This window comes from Helicoverpa armigera, chromosome 13, assembly GCF_030705265.1.
Source record: "Helicoverpa armigera isolate CAAS_96S chromosome 13, ASM3070526v1, whole genome shotgun sequence".
Taxonomy (NCBI): domain Eukaryota; kingdom Metazoa; phylum Arthropoda; class Insecta; order Lepidoptera; family Noctuidae; genus Helicoverpa; species Helicoverpa armigera.
In genome coordinates, this window is record NC_087132.1 from 1,931,089 (window position 1) to 1,949,455 (window position 18,367).

General features: G+C 35.5%; 1 protein-coding gene across 4 annotated transcripts in view; it reads right to left on the reverse strand.

Annotated features, from left to right (window-relative positions):
* LOC110384389 (kinesin-like protein CG14535) overlaps positions 1-18,367 on the reverse strand; it is a 254,390-nt gene that overhangs the window by 19,770 nt on the left and 216,253 nt on the right. The window lies entirely within an intron of this gene.

Consider the following 18,367-nt stretch of genomic DNA (forward strand, 5'->3'; position numbering starts at 1 on the left):
GCCGTTTTTTTCTTCCAGCCTGTGTAAACCCAGACTCATTTGCTTATGATAAGGATTTCAATTACGGAGGGATAATTTATGCAAATATCCTGTTTGTATACCTTTGTAATTAGGATTTTATTTTTCTGGTATTATTCTTTTTCTTGTTTGGCTTTTGTGTGTTGACGTTTTTGGCAAAATGATGAATTGTATACAGTACACTTTTCGGGAATGACATTTATAAAAAAAAAGAGTTTTCACGTAATGTTGTTAGCAGTTTCTGTTATCTTCTTCACCACTGTATTTTTTACGATAAAATTTTTGCCTTGCAAAAGTGTTTGATTAGTAAAATTACTTCAATTTTCGTCCTTTAATTTCTGGGCCAACATAAATAATAGGTACTACCATATGTAACCACACCGTAACTTACGTTAACGGCCCAACTCCCTCCGTCTACAGGTAATGTATGTAAAACTTACACGATATAATATACGCTACTTGACAATATAACTTTATATCTTGCATATTGCGTATATCTTAGATAGGGGAAATAAAGTTTCCCTTGTTTTGAAGTCACCTATAAATATATATAATTGTTATATAGGCATATATTATATGTTTGTGGAGCCCCAAGCAATGTGACTTTGGGACCCTTCATGTGATATTGGTGTACCAGTGAAGAGTAAGAAATTGTTACCACAAATACAGGCTTGTTGATTTAATAGTTTTATTTTAAGTTAATGGCTTTTGTGTTCTATATTTAAATAAGGAAGGATAATGTCAAAAATGGTATCTGCTAGACGATTTTTTGGACAAGGAAGGTTCGAGAAACTTAACTTAAAGGCATAGATAGTAGAGCCTATATTTTTGAAATAGCTGATCTAGTATAAAATGTTACTAATTCGTAACTGGAACATAACTCTTTCAACTTCCAACGAGATAAGATATAAAAAGAATTTAATCTTCGAATGAAGTTCATAACATTTTTCTCCTTACTAACTTTGTTCAACAGTTTTGTAAGACTCGCAGTGTTTATAGTAGACTTAATAGTGTTAAGTTGCAAATGTGCTGCAACTTCACAACTGTTGTTCACAAACACTATGAGAAGTGTCTCTGAGGAGGACCTGTGAAAACTTATGAGTAACTTAAGGGTTTTATTTCAATTATCATTATTATGAATGGTACGGTTTGTATGTGGGGTTGACAAAGATGAGTCTTAAGTTACTACTTTACTTTATCTTAATTTATCTAAATATATATAAAATGTGCTTTTGATCTAATTTATATTTTTTCTCTTCCCACACGATTATACATATTGTACTCTATGGCTACTAATGAACCTACTTCATATCTACTTGCCAGGCCATAAACAAAAGAAGAACAAAAAAGTTCCAAATTACATTTAAAAGAAGAACAGCGCAAATCTTACGACCCCGCAACTCTGTCGACACCGGTCGTATATTTTCGGCAATATTCGTGAAGAATTTAAATTTCGAATGGTTTCCGAGGCGGGCGCGTCGATCGTGACGATGCGCGGGCGTCCATGCATAAAATTAAACTTGGATAATGAGCCGTCGAGTATTTCCGCGCCTTCGATGTGTTAAGCTGAGAAATTTGCGCCATAACTTTCTCTTTCGGGAATGATTTTGATAAAAATTGGGATGTTAGTCTTTTGGGGGATGAAAGGAATGAAGTCGTTAAATGAGAATTTCGTTCATTTTCATAGTAAGATTATTTGGTGTAATGGACTGGCGTATGTTATTTGCAGCCACAGATTGAAATCTTTTCTAGGTAGATGTTATCGATATCTATTTATGAAGAGACATACATAAATCCGAAGTTATTAAAACAGGCTTATTTAACTTCGCTAATCAAATAGCCCATCTAGAATTTTTAGCCATATCATAACACGTAACGACTAGCTAGCCATAGATAAATCACGCCCAACGCGTTTACGACGCGAACCAATCAATCAACGAGCGTCGCGACGCCGCCGTAAAATATGCCGCAAATATCACTAGTGATGCGACACGATAAATTGCCACGTGATCCCGGGAATGGCCGACATTATCGATGCTCTTTTGTTTGGTGTTTGTCGTAAATAGTGAAGTAATGACGGTTCATGGGGTCAGGTTAATTAGATACTTACAAATGATTTCTCTTACAATTGAAAGTGATAGATGAGAAATTGCATGATCAAACTGAAGTTGTTTTAGTTCTTAGATCAGGTAATTAATCAATGACCTACAGCTTATAAAATAGTAGCTATAGCGCCATAAAATAATAGACGATAAATAGATCAGTTCCAAATTGGTTGGCCAGTTGGACATGGGTGAATCAGTATACGATAATATATAAACATTATCGAAGTTATGTTTTCGCCTTACTTTGTAAGACTTCGTTAGTATTACTAATCATACAAGCTTGCCGACGATCCACATCTTGTTAGCTAAATCCGTGATGAAATCCGCGGAAATCAATGCAAACTGTCATTACTTACGCACTGGCGCGGTGCGGTATTGAGTTTAAAATCCAATAATTGCTGTTAGAGCAATCACACTGTACGAGAATATCTCGACTTGGAAGTTATTATTTATGCCTATTTATGTGATAATGTGGTTGTAGATAAGGATATTTAAACTATCTATATATACTACTATATAATATGCTTTTATATTGAAACGTTGCATGTTCAAACAGCAAGATTAAATCGATAAAAATCTAATCCTTGTTGCGCACGTACATAAATCTCTTCCCAAACATTTATTTCGAATTGAGAAACGATTCACTTTCCAAATTCGAAATCCGAAAAATGTTCGACACCAGTAAACTGCTGTGTCCACAAACGTAGACACACACTAAATTTAACGAACTTCCAACACGACATCGCTAGTCCCGGAAAACACGGGACCCGTCAGCACAACACTGAGGAATTTGTCGCCAAAATGACATTTTATCGACACAACGCAGCCGATCGACAGCCTGCACCGATGCTGTTTGCGTCGTAAATTTCCGATGAAATATCCCTAGACTCGCATAAAATCGGTTTATGTTTTTGAAAAATATAACCGGTGTCACCTGGGCAAATATTGTTGTTTAGAAGCTATGAATATATCGATGTGTCCCTACGATTTTTGTGACAGATATATTTCCTTAAAGCAATTGTTTTGACATTAACAATGTATAGCAACCACAAAATGAAGAAAATTCACATTTGTAAAGGCAATACTCATCTTATTATAACCAAAACAAACACAACAGACAAATTAACGACATCCTTCCCACAAAATCCAATATGGCCGCCGCTAACTCACATTGCTTATCATAATTTGATTAATGATCACACAAACAAAAAAACACAAAGACAAATTATCGCACGGGAAGGCCCGAATTCAAAAATCCCACTGGGATACAAAAGCTTGTTACATCCCGTCATATTTTTATGTGCACCATGACATCAGTGGGTGAAAACTAAGCACGCAAGAACATGAATAATGTATGCTTGGATGTGTCAAGAAGTCTCTAAGTGAGTCCTGAGTGAGGAGAAAATAGTTAGACTTGTTTTAACTTAAGAAGCTGGGAGTTCACGAGGTTAGTTTGATAGTTTTTAGGTAAATTAAGCTAGGATAGTTCGCGTAAAGCTAGCATGAGTGAGTGTAGGGTTAAGTCTGAGAGTTGCGAATAATTAAGATGTGCTTGCATATACTTAATTTAATCCTGTAAGCGGATATTTTCTGAATGAAATGTCGGAAATAAGTTTTACCTCTTTTGTTTTGGGTAACATTTATTATTTTCAGGGTAATACTATTGGAAACTAATGGCTACTGCAAGTGTTAAAACTTCGAGTACCTACACAAACATTTACCCACTTTCAGTAAAGTACTTCTTTCAAGACCTGCAGTTCTTTTACAAAAACATAATTAAATAACATAAAACACCATCACACATCCATATTCATAACACCTTTATCTTACAAGGGCAATTAACAGCCCAGCGAGCTCAGGGGTGCGAGCCCAAGGTACCGGGTTCGGATCACGGCTGAATGAATTATGTAAATCGTCCGCTGTGGTTAACATCGTAATATTGTAAGCGACACTTCACCCTCTTGCGGGATATAGGAGCCTGGATGTGCTATGAATAATTTTGAAGGTATTTTATGTAATATGGACTTACATTTTCGTAAGATTACATGGGATTACATCTACATGCGTGTTTTTCAGATGGTCTATGTTAGGAACATGGGTGAATATTTGTTACACACATACTATCTATCTATGTTCTATAAATGGAATGTTTATTTAACATTTTCTACTATTAGGCATTTAAAATGATTCGCTTACCTTGCCAACTTTCAAGTTTACTTACATGAAAAGCAACGTCTACCCTGAAAAACGCCTTTCGTCTATTAGTATCTACTCATATACCTAATTCTTTATTCATTTCAAAGTGGTAACAAACTTCCAGACAAAAACCTGAAGATAGCACCTTCCATTAAACTTAGCTCCTTATTTAAACAGTTCACCGTTCTTATACGGATGATATCTCGCTCATAAATTGGCAGGGGCGCCCCAGGACAGCGCCGTTCGGTTGCAGGTGAAAATTATCAGAAAAGGGGCCCTCAGATTTAAACCAAACATTGGTTACCCCATCTGCACAATGTTCCAAGTACACTGTTGTACGCGAATGTACACAGAATTGGTGTTTCCCTGTTTTCTTATTACATGCGACGGTTATATTTTTCGGAGATATATGTTTCGAGTTTTGGTGGCTTGTATTTGTATTCTGTTTTTGGTGATAAGGGAATGGAAGATGTAAGTAAGTAGGCAAGGTATTTTATAAGACGGTTTAGTAGATTTAGATAGGAAAGCGTATAGAGTTTATTTATATGTCGTATAGTTTTTAAAATGTTCATGAGAAGCATTATTGCTACTAAATACTTATGTATTTGAGACAAAATAATGTTCACTGGTATATTATATATCCAATAGAAACTCCCTAGAATGGTATGCTAATTCCAGAATCGGAATTGCGACTAACCCTCCACTGCCAATATAAAATACAAACCAAAAAATGTGCCCCAAACTCCATCGCGACTTAATTAACATTTACCCAAGAATGCTTACTTTAAATAGGTATTCTTAAGAGTAATTGTTGTGAATCAAAGTGATATACTTCTTTTTACCCAGCTAGTAAATTTAAAGGGAGGTTTCCACAAACGGCCTCATAAACTGAACTGAAATAAAAACCGTCGCTAAATTATATGGTGACACTTGAAATAGGGATGTACTTTAAAGACTTTCTTCGTTCGTTAATTCACACAGTTTTTACGGCCGATAAACTTGTAATTTTTACTCGGAGTTTCTGATGTAACAGCGTGTTTTATGACTTGAGTGTGAGCGTTCTTTAATAGTGCGTCTAAGAAGCTTTTTATTTTAAGACTGAGTTGTTAAGTGATGCCCAGATCGAATGAATATTAGATTTTTTTTTTTATGTAGAATCGAGTACCTACCTATTTCTTTTCCGATTGGCTAGCAGTTTTATTACAAAAGAGGCTGAATAATACAAAGAAGGTATTAATAAAACCCAAAACTAATCTCAAAGTACTAAAATTATATATATGTTTTCCCAACGCTAGCATCATCCCGAAACTGAACTAAAAACAATACAAGTAACATTACCTAATATTACTGTAACAGTTCCACCCAACGAAGTGTATAACAGTAAAAGTCGTCCGACTTTCGACTTACCATTCACAAAGGTAAACTACACACTATTACCTACATCTTAAAAGCAAAATCTGATTTAAAGTTGGTCGGCTGATCGTTAAAATTGCAAGTGTGCTAGGATGGACGAAGTTGTAAATTTAAATCACTAAGTCTACCAAGTTGGGCCAACTTTACTGAAACTTACTGCAAATTGGATTACTGCAGGGCTGTATACTGTGGCCGTATTGGCTAGTTTGACGTGCTGGATTTGCTACACTGTAACTTTACCAAATTGTTGCGAAGCCTGAAAGATTCATATGGAATACTCGAGGAATAGTTTCTTAAATAATTGCGTCCATAAAACTTATATCAGTCGAGTGAAATTTCTATTTTATCTAGGTCATTCGGTACGGACAAAGTTTAGACTTGGCTCAGAGATCCTTACTTAGCATCCAATCTAGTTTATCAAACTGCGAAAACTTTATAACTCAAGTTTGTGAGAATTTACTTCGAGTGTAAATAGAGGGAGATTTAAGTAAATGTTTTCACACGTAGTTATCTTTTGATGTTGAGGAAAACTTATTTTGTGAATCCCAGTACATAAAGTTCAGGCAAGCTTTTAATGAATAGATTGAAATGTTAACGTTACTTTGCAAAATTAGGTTAAGTAAATAGTGGTAAAACTGTGTTAAAATTGTTTTTAACGGCTTTTATTAAAATCTACAAAGTGAAAGAGTTACTAAAGCGACTTCATGTTTCTTAAACAATTAGCACCAACAAACTCAAAGCTGCAATTAACGTCAACTAAATTGGAAGCACTTAAGGAAGGCAGACTGCATCAGATACAAAAATGGAATTAAAAAATTTGGAAAAGTGCAAACATTTAAGAGTGGGGCGCGAAGTGCTCATTACGCGTCAAAAGTACTCCACAGGGTTCAGGGGGTTCAGGGGTTCAAAACTTTGAGAATCACGAACAGGTGGGCAGACAATCGCTGCACGTCGACGGACGACGGATCGTTAAAGAAATGTTCGTACTTAACAGAACGTTAAACCCACCTGGGACTGTTGTACTTCGCTACAGATTTACGGATTCCTTCATGTTATTTTACTGTCTCTGGGGGATGTATTAAAAGGTTTCTAGAGTTATCTTGTCTTCTGTTTTCGGGATGTTTTTAATCAGTCAAGTTGTTTTGAAGTAGGTCGATCATGGTGTTTCGTTTATTTAGAAAAACAAGGGTTATGTATAAAGCGTACAAGGTATTATTTTATATAACACTAGCTGGTGCCCGCGACTTCGTCTGCGCAGGTTTAGTATTTCGAACAATATGTTTACAAATTGTAGCCTATGTGTTATTCTGATGTATAAGCTATATTATTGTAAAGTTTCATTAAAATATATTCGGTAGTTTTTGCGTGAAAGAGTAACAAACATCCATACATCCATACATACAAACTTTCGCGTTTATAATATTAGTAGGATTATACTTCTTTTCTATATAATTTGAACAGACAGATTTAAGCTTAATTTAAGTTAGACTTGTGGAATTCACCTGCTGCGTTACTACGTATAATTTTTCTAAAAAAAACTACCCAAAATGACTAATACTTAAAAATCAAAACAAAACACCATAAAACAAACCCGAAAACTTCAAAGAACCCCCCATCCCCGAAAGCAGTTCTGCGATTACGTGACTAAGCGTTAGGGGGACACTTCTTCAGCGCAAATTAAACAAGTTCGCGATTTGAAGTCAGTGTTCAAAGTTAATTATTAGTTGACTGTTTGTTCTAGTGGCGTCGAGTGGTTGTCGCTGGCTTCTCAAGTGATGCTGTGTTGTTTCAGCTTTTTGGAGTAGTCATTGTTGTTTTGTTAGAGGTGAGGTTTGGTATTTAGTGTTTGAGGTTTTTAATCAACATGACGTGTGAGAACATCTCGCATAATAATTTTAAGTGTCTGGACTAAAGGTAACTCAGATAGTTGGAGAATAACCACAATACTTTCAGACTTAAGACAATGACGTGAAAATCAGTTAATTATATTTTATTTATTTACATTAAATAACCTGTTGTGTTTCTCAAACTTTTTATATGCTGCAGGTTACGATTTTTTTACGCTAAAGATTATGTGGCGTATTGTTATTTCAAAGTAAAACGTGTAATATTGAGAATATCCTCGAAGTAATTCTGCCTTACAATAAACACCAATTACTTAACAAAAGCCATCCATACCCACTGAACTACACTTACTGTCGCCATTTTCAGCACATGTTCTGGATTTACAGCGTCAGTAAAAAGTAGTTCACTTCGACAATATGTCGCCGCAACAATTTGCTGTTACGTTGACGCGTAACTTGTTATGGCACTGTGTACAGTCAAGTACTGAGGTGTTTACTTCCAGTATTAAGTTGATGAAGAATAATCACGGAAATTTATTATAATCTTCAACTTCAAAGTTGAGTAATTATGAGTTTATAGTATGTAATTAAAATAAGTATCCTAGTTTATTACCTGTTCGACGTAATGTATGAAGGTTTCTGGCATATAAATGTAAAATTTTACACACAAATATCGTCAAAATATGTACTTTTACTTGGTGTTACAGAACGAGACGATTTTTTTTTGTTAAAAAGAAAATCACCTGGACAAAATAAGTTTTCATAAACCTTTTGACAGTTCCTGAGAACAACAATATTCATTTAAGTTAATCTGTTACCACCGATGTCCTCGACTATACAAACCCACGGAATGACAGCAGCCCAGTGGTTTATGCGAAGGGACAGCCGTTTACCAGCGCTGCTCACGATATTAACATCAGTTTGACCACTCGACAGCCGGAGTTACGCGACAAGATACTGCTAAAGTTCTTACATTACGATAAGTTTTTACTATGGTGCCGGACCTTAATTTGGTGTAATTTATATGTGAAATTTGAGAATTCTAAGAGATGGAGGAAATTGTTAAGGTGACATTTAAGGGGTTAAGGATTCTTTAACTTTTTAGTGTTATGGTGATCATCTAACATGAAAGTAAAATTATCTACTCTTCTCAGAAAATATGCCAATGAGTGTACTCTATCTACACGTTTTGTCAAGTAATACTAAAGCTGAAGGGTTTTTGTTCTACTCAATCGATTTTAAAATTTGATTCAGTGTGATATTTATCCGGGTGCGAAGCATAGTTTCCATAGTACGCCTGTTTCCGTACGCTACTTTATACATTTATCGCTCAATATTGTTTTCCTTAAAATGCTATTTAACGAATGCAATGCTTTGAACCGAATGTTATTTTGGTTGCCTAAAATATATCGATGGGCGTAGATAAACAATAGACTATAAAAGTTACACATTGGCTAATAAATTACAGCATTTACACGCTACCATATGCCAGTGTATTATTGCTGCGAAACGCAATATTTTTGCTTATCTACATTTCATTCTGGGGACCACGATGTTATCGCAGGGCGATGGGAATAAAAGCACAACTTAAAATGTATAGGATGGTTTTAATTTTCAGTAAAGCAATGTGTGAAGTATAATAATTATGAAGTTAAAAAGAGCCTCTGTAATTTCACTAATAAACCGCGAAATTTATTAACACAGACACTTTAATCTTCTTAAAAACTTGGCTAGCCAACTTTAAAATAGCATTACGTACGATGTCACGGGGCTATTAGTTACATTACACTGGCGGACACGGAAACCGCATAACTATCCTTTATTTAAATTTATTGTTCCACAGTTTAATAAACCCCGGTTATTCCGCTCCCTGGAGTGTGCTGCTCTGCGGTCGGAGTTCACACTTCTGCGAAACTAATAATGTGCAACTGGCAACTTGTACGGGCGATTTTGTTTTCTTTGTGTGCACTTTTTCGTGGCACGTGGTGTAAACGGTTTTGTTGTTGTTTTCTCGTACTGTCATTGTTCTGCGTTTATTTATGACGGGGTGGGGGAAATATTGGAATTTTGCGCAACTATTCGTGTGAGTGTGAGTTTTTTCGTGTTGAAATGTGCTTTTGGGTTTGGGGTTTTTTTCGTTCGGTATTTGCTAATGGATGGTCGGGATATAGTGGTCTTAGTGTACGTAGGTATGTATATCGATTTCTAGATAAAGTGTAGATTGGTAAGTAAGATTCTGTATGCATCAATGAAGTGAGTATCATTAGTATTATTAACAAGAAGTAGATGATTTTAATTACTTTTAAAATATATCAAGAAAGTGTCTTTCCTGGCCATATACTTAAATACAGCCTAGTCACAAATTCAACCAAACCTCAATAACCATCTCAACTACCAACAAATAAACAAAAAAAAAAATTACCTCCACACAAAAAAAAAAATCTCAAACAAAAAGGCAGTTCTCATTTTAAAACGGGTGCACTGCATGATTCTGGAAGGCTGGCTGTCAATAAGAAGAAAGGGCAGGCAATTACGTGGGGTTCGCAATCGATAGCCGCCTCCGACTGTCGCCGGGCGGGGCCATGAAAACCGCGGCCTGGCCTTATAGGCACGGCTTTGTGGTGGGACGACAGTCAGATTGTCTGGGAATGTGTGTTTGTGTGTGTGTGTGTGTGTGTGTGTGTGTGTGTGTGTATCTGTGTGCGGTTGTGTGTGTGTGGGGAATTTATGTTTTTATGTAGTGGGTTTCAATTCTGAGGTTAGGTTCATTTGGGTTCTATTGAATGATTGGTTAATTGAGGCAAAACGTCGAGTTCTGATTAAGAGAGAGATTAAGTTAAAGAAGAAGAGATATGATTAAGTTAAAGTTTTTTGCCTAGGAATACACGTTTCTCTTGTTGAAGTCGAAATGAAAAGAGTAAATTATCTGTAGGACTCAAAAAATTCTGAGTGGCAATTTTTATTCGTGATATAATAATTACGCTCTCCACTGAGTTCAAATTCCAAAGATAGCAACCTGAGTCATAGACAAATGAAGTTTGATAACAAAAAGGTCACTAACATTATTGTTACAATCTTCTTGGGCATTCAAATACAAACCAGCCAGTGTAACGCTTTTGTAAAAGCCTTCAGAATTCACATGGGTTAGTAAGCACAGTTTCCTACAGAATATAATCCGCATATCATTGAAAACTTGTAACCACCTTAGGTACTGAAGCCTGAAACTTTGCAGTATAGTTTTAGTAACGATTTCCTTCCTTTGAGCTGGGATTCTGTGAATTAGGAATATGACTGTAAAGTTTCTAATGTTGGTAATTAACGTTAGTGAAATTTTCGAGTACCTATGAAGTTATTGTTTTTTCATACATTAATATTTTTTGGAGCTTTTGTCAAATATGTGAAGGATATGTGAGAATGTGCAAAATGTGCTGTCGTAATTGCATTGCCCTATTAAAATATTTTTAAAGCTCATTAATAAAAAAAATATGATGGCTAAAAAAATACTTGAACATAAAAATACACTGGCCCACTAAAACACTCAGCCATTGAACAAAACTGCCATCATCTGACTACCCATTATTAAAAACAAACAGAAGCCTTCACCAAAAAATACAAAAAAAAGAAAAAACGGTTCATTCAAAACTTAAACGGTTTAACTCCTATTGTACGTCCACAGACTTTTTATTTAGTTTTTCACAAAAGCAGGTCAGGCGCGATCGTAGCTCGTAGCGTCGTAGCTTCGTAGCCGCGTAGCCTCGTAGCGACATCGGCGGGTAACGCTATGTAAGTAATGAGAATAGCGCTTAACGTTTTTTTATCATGCTAGTTATATTTTTGTGTATTGCTTCTGAAGATTTCTTGTTATAGGAGTTTATTTTGGTAGCGGAATGAGAATTTATTTGTTGTGTGTTTTGTACAATGTTTTCTTGTAGTTGAATTTCTAATGAGGTTCTGTTCAAGGGTGACGTTTCTAAGAAGTCTATTCACAAACATTTAGTAATAATATTGCTGAGTCTGATTATTGTAAGAACAATATTGCAATCTATATCTATACATATAATAAAATGATAGGAAAGTGAAAACTGTACATTGAATATTTTTTTTTAAGAATACTTGGGGCGTGGTCCATAATCGATTCTGAACCCAAATATGTGCTTTTTAGAATTTTTGTCTGTATGTCTGTTTGTCTGTATGTTTGTCCCGGATAAACTCAAAAAGTACTGCATGGATTTAAATCAAATTTTGCATGACTATTACATGAGAGCCGGTTCAACACATAGGCTATATATTATCACGCTATCACCTACGGGGATTTAGCAATGAACGATTAAATAAACGAAATTGGAAATTCTAAATTGCCCACGCAGACGAAGTCGCGGGCAACGGCTAGTAAGTATATAAATATTAAGCCACATTTCCAACAGACTTAATAACAGGACAAAATATTTTTATTAACCGCTTCCAGGGAAAAATACGTCCATACTCGACTTTTACACCACAATAGATTGTATCAATACTGCCATATTTTCACAAACTCCGCCTTTCGTACATAAATACTATAAAAATTTCAGAAGCGTGTCATCCCACACTTTAGCTGCGTTGAGCTACGACTGTTTCGCGTTAAAAAATATTGTATATCACATAATATACGATTATTATAATGCTTCTTACGGAGTGGGTGAATTCAAAGTATTTATTGTACTAATTGAATTAATAGTGGGGAGTCACGAACTGGGCCCTTTGGGATCGGTTGTGTTGTTAGCGAGTAAGTTAAGGGTGTCAGTGGCTAGTATTATTTCAGTCAATCAGTAAAAGTGTAGTTGTGTTAAGAGTTCTAATAAGAATTAGCAAAATATGTGCACAAAAATATACTCTTCAAGTCATTTCTAAGAAAGAAGTTGTACCCATATGGGTAGGGTCTCGATCTTTACTCTTATAAAAGGTGCTTCTTTGAAGTGCGGTAGTTGAACTACTGTTATAATTGTAAGAACAAAATTATCGAGAGGAAAATGTCCATCATCATCCTCCGAGCCTTTTTCCCAAACTATGTTGGGGTCGGCTTCCAGTCTAACCGGATGTAGCTGAGTACCAGTGCTTTACAAGGAGCGACTGCCCTGCCTGACCTCCTCAACCCAGTTACCCGGGCAACCCAATACCCCTTGGTTAGACTGGTGTCAGACTTACTGGCTTCTGACTACCCGTAACGACTGCCAAGGATGTTCAATGACAGCCGGGACCTACAGTTTAACGTGCCATCCGAAACACAGTCTTTGGTGTCTAAGATATACTTAGAAAGTACATACAAACTTAGAAAAGTTGCATTGGTACTTGCCTGATCTGGAATCGAACCCACGCCCTCATACTCGAGAGGTTGGTTCTTTGCCCACTAGGCCACCACGACTTGAGAGGAAAATGTCCATCTAGTGTCTATACTCTAGTCTATTCTAATATAAAGCTGAGATCTTATTTTGATGGTTTGAACGCGTCAATCTCAGGAACAATTGGACCAAATTGTAAAATCTTATAAAACTCAAAGTTGTACAATAAACGCTATATAATCCGCTCCACTTTCTACATAGCCAGTCCCCATAGCCAGTCCCACATCTGATGGGGTATAAACACGGTGTCTGAACCATGGGCGTTATGGTCAGATATAGCTGTTTTGTCGTCACTGCCCACTTAATGATCCTTCGCCTTATTTAGATAATGGACTAATAGGAATTTTATTTTAATTACGTACGTAAGGGTTCATGTTTTTGATTCATGGGGTCAGAGGTTAAACACGTGGGTTATTGTTTTTGTAATAGTCGAGTTAAAAGATTTTAATGTTTTTTTTCTATTTAAATGGTGGGGGTTGATTTTATACTACAATGTTTGTTTGTTCCATTTGTTCCATCAAGTTGAATGTTAAAATGAGCTACTTTATCACTTTTCTTATTAATATTTTTTTTAGACATACGAAAATTAACTTTTGTGACATTGTTGTATAATAGTAGTAGTTACACTCCTTGCAAGAAGCCAGAAATGGCCTATAATTTTAAATTCACAACAGCACTACAACAATAATTTTAACCCCCAACAATTTTATTACCATCCAAAAAAGGCTCCATATACCCAGATTATGCGTAATAATAAATACAGTGGCCGCATCGCAAGGGTTAATGAAAAAGTGTTGAATAATAAAGTGTGGAGAGCGCAATTATTGTCGGCTGGCCAAATTATTGCAGGGTTAATATTGGATGTAAAGTGCCTGTGCAATGCAGCGGGTGACAGGTTAAGTGCTGCGAGTTAATAGAGTAGCTAATGATCTAAGGGTTTTGTGACTCTCATAGGTGTTAAAGTAAATAGTTTAATAATATATGATCTATGTTTAGTAGGTTCTGTATGGACAGGTACAGAAATATAGAAGAAAACATGCTGCGCTGATTGCAAATGAAAAAGAAACTGATTAAAGCTGGTTGACAATGATGATGATGTCGAAGTTAAAGTCAAGACAATGATGATACTTTATAATAGGTTATGATTGGATGTAAAGTGGCTGTGTAGCGGGTGACAGGTTAAGTGCTACCGGGTAAATAGACTGGCTGATGATCTAATGGGTAACTCTAATAGGTGTAAATGTCATATTATCTACATGTTTTATAGATTTTGTATTGGTTATGTTATCCTGTACTGGACCCAAATAAATCGGGATAGATATGTAAGGGTGATAATGATTAAGTAGACAGCTGTAGTCATAGGTACATATATGTAAGTTACAAGTCAAAAGTTTTAACTCACTTTGAAATCAGTTCAGAAGAAAGTTGTGTAGTACCATTTTTGTTGAGACATCACACATAACCTGCCTACACATAAAACTCAACATCCCATAAAAAGTCTTCCATGAACCTAGGTATATTAAAGAAAAGGAACCAGTTTTTCTAATTTGCATTCAAAAACAATTCTCGTACTCGTATTCCATTGTTGCGAAATCTAATCAACAAAGTAAATTCACTCGTAACATAAGTCACGGCACTTAAACTTACACTAAGTTATAAAATCACTAATAGTTTCCTTCGACACAAGCCTGCACGTAAATAATTAATAAAAAACCACACTTTATTACTTAACGTACGTAACAAGAAAAGAGGTCGCGTTAGTGTTTTTTGAAGTAATATTATAAAGGGGAAATAATTGTCTGTATGTTTGTATTGAATTGGTATCAAAACTACTGAACCGATTTGAAAAATTCTTACATTGATCGAAAGCTACACTATCCCCAAGTGACATAGACTATATTTTATCCGAGTACGGGAAAAAATCTCCCCGAAAAGCGGGTGAAACAGAAAGAAACAGCTAGTTTTTCACAAGTTGGTTTCTTCGAACAACCCCAGTTACGTTGTCGTGTCGATAGGTCGTTAGTGAGTGCCACTGGCTTTTTATCAACTACACATTGATTTAAAAGCTGAATAACGAAGCACAAATTTCACGTACTAGCTGTGGGTTATATCTGATTGGTGGGTGACAAGGTATGGGTGATAGCGAACTTAAACTTATTGCTACCATAATCTTGAAAAATATAGAGAGCAAAGTTCTTCATATTGAGAGATTCATCTGTCTTCCTTGGATAAATAAGGAATAATATGAAATCAGTTTAAAGTTAGACCACCATCACCATATTTTGATCCACTGCTGAGTTCAACCCTCTTCTAATACAAATAAAGAATGAACGTCAGTAAAAGTAACATACAATTAGAAAAAGAAATTCTACCAATCAACACCGGTAAAAACAAAACACATACGATTCCAAAATCAAATGTGACAGCAACAAATGAGGTTAGCACAACCCTTCTTCGGCACGTGATAAATCGCGCTCGCTCCGAAGTTGTTCCACAACATTAACCGTCAATGGGCCACTGCGGGTCGCCGTGACCCGAGACTAATTAATTTCGTGGACATTTGCGGTGGTAATAAGCTTATCAAACGTTGATTCGGACAATGGACTCCGTTCGATTTAATGTGCGCAAGTATGAAAGCAATTTTCGAATGAATAAAGTCCTTTAATTTGTACGTTAATGGCCGGCTTTTAAAGTCTTTTGTGGACTAAACGCTTTATTGAATGTTGAGGACTGTTCTGATTGGGTAAATGTTGAGTTTGGTTGTTAAACACCGTTTGTTTGTGTTTATCTAATTTATTATCAATAGAATTTAGTGCTGAATTTGTGGGCATTGTTGAAGCCCTATTAGTGTAGACTTTATTTTAATAGGTACAGAGACAGACTAAAGCTTTATTACTTTAATCGAATAACATTACAAAAGATTTAGTAAATAGACTGTACACTAAATTAATTTAGAATACAAAATACAATTATACCGTCAATTACATTTATACAAAATCAAGCTATAAAGGCTTTTTCAAAAACAAGCAAAGAATGTTAAACGACTGATTTGTTTAACGAAAGAATCAATCAACAGTTGATTAGAATAAAAGCAAACGAAGGAGGAAGGGTGACCAGTGAAGGGTTATATGATCCGGAACATTGGTGTCTGGGGCTAGGAAAAACGCGGGGATTTGTTCAATGATTTCAATTATTGGTAAATGAAAATCGTGGATATTAATCACGTGTATTTTTTATATTAGAAAGCATATAAAGTACTATGCATGAGCAAATTACACATGTACATTGTATACTTTATATAATATAAAATGTACTTCTTTTATTAAGAAGTACATATATACATTCACAAGTAAACAAATAAATAAATAGAGAGATTATTTTTCAACATGCCTACATATATTAACTTCACTTGTAACTAACGTATGTATGTAAGATAATCTTGGAATCTTTATTTGACCCACTTCCCGGTCTTCGATTAGGGTCAAATTTTGCACAAGCGTGTTTTTTAAACATGAATTCTTAATATTTTTTTTTCCAAATCTTTGTTACAGAATTATATGTATGTAAAGGTACAGCAATATTCATGCTAAAATTGATTTACAAGTTATTACACAATTTTTTAAATGTCCATCAATTCCGAACAAATGAATTATTATTACTTATCAATACAAATAAATGGCTACCAGATCGCCATTTTTAAGGCTAGTAAAAGCTTCGGTAGCGTTAATTTGAGTGGAAACAAGCGGCTAATTGATAAACGAGTCGGTCACAGTAGCTCGCGCCGCGACCTTGCTTGCCTTTATTCTTATTCATTCTTGTACAGTTGGCTCTTTTGTTAAGTGAATGATTTTGTGGTTACGTTTTGTGAGTTGTACGGTTGTGAGTGTACAAATGTGGTTTAATTGTGTTTCTAATTGAAAGATTGGAAAATAATAATACGATTTTTGTAGAGGCCTGTTAATGTAAGTTAAAATTTTGATTGGTGCGTGAAGAAAGTACAATTAATGTCAAGTTTTTGAACACTATGAAATGAACTTACCAGGCTTTATATGTCATAGATTAAAATTGTATACCACAATATTAATTCATATACAATTTACACAATATAAAAGTTTTAGTACACACGAATATTTTCTAAAATGTTTATATTGTTGATGATTGTTCTTGCAAAACTACCTCACAGTTAAAAATACGTAGCAGTTTTATTAACTGCTGGTTGTATTTAACTATTTAAAGATGGCACCGAAATACTGCATTTACTTTCACAGTCTACCAACACGAGTCACCTAAGCCATCAATACGCTATGCCATTTGAGCGACCCAGTCATTCGCTAGACTATGTCTCATCTACATTCCACATGTGACTGATATAGGCCAAGCGCTTCAAAGCGCTGTCAAGCCGCTGATTGCTCATAAGCGTCTTGCTTACTACTGGGACGTTCATATTTGATTGTTCTAAATACATGAGACAATGATAATTTACACGCTGTAAATGCCGTCATAAAATAGTGGTACCAAAATACCTACTATTTATTTACTACCACAGTTTAAAAACACGATTCAAATATTTATGCCATTTGAGCGACTCAATCATTCGCTAGATTATGTCTCATCTTCATTCTATATGTGATATGTGACTGATATAGGCCAAGCTCTTCAAAGCACTGTCAAGCCGCTGATTGGTCATAAGCGTCTTGCTTACTACTGGGACGTTCATATTTGATTGTTCTAAGTGCTTAATGGACTGGGAGAGTAGGTCATTTCGGTATAGCGAGATATGAGGAAGAAGACAGAGATAGGTGATTGTTCTTGAGAAATTACCAAGGTATTCTACAAACTAGTAGTATGTAAGAAAGCTATTACTAAATTGTATCAATTATAAAGTTGGTGATAAAATAACTCGAGACATGATAGACTAAATTATTTTAACCATAGTTAATTTAGTAGCTACTAGTTAATTTATAAGGTTCTCGTAAGCTATTGCCGTCTATTTACAATCTATAATAACAATAATTTAACAAGCAAACACTACACCAAAATGACAATATTAACTACTAAAATTCATGCCAAATCTACTGAAACTTTCAGCACGATTTTCTTCAAACACACTCAATCATATCTTTCACGAGAAACACCGTAAAATGCCACTGAAACTAGGATATTATTAAAGTAGAAGATATCATTACTTTAAATGCGTCTCAGGAGCGCATTAGCCGCTTCCCTCGGAGCAAGTAAAGATGAGCGGAGATACCATAACGCAGGTAGGTCAGAAGCCTTTGTTCTAGGTCAAATACGTACAGTAGGCATGATCAAAACGATCAGTGGCGATTGAACGAACAAGGTATTCGGGTTCCTTAAGACATCTGTCCACGATATCTGGTATAAAAAAATGGGCGGGATCCAAAAAACGCCG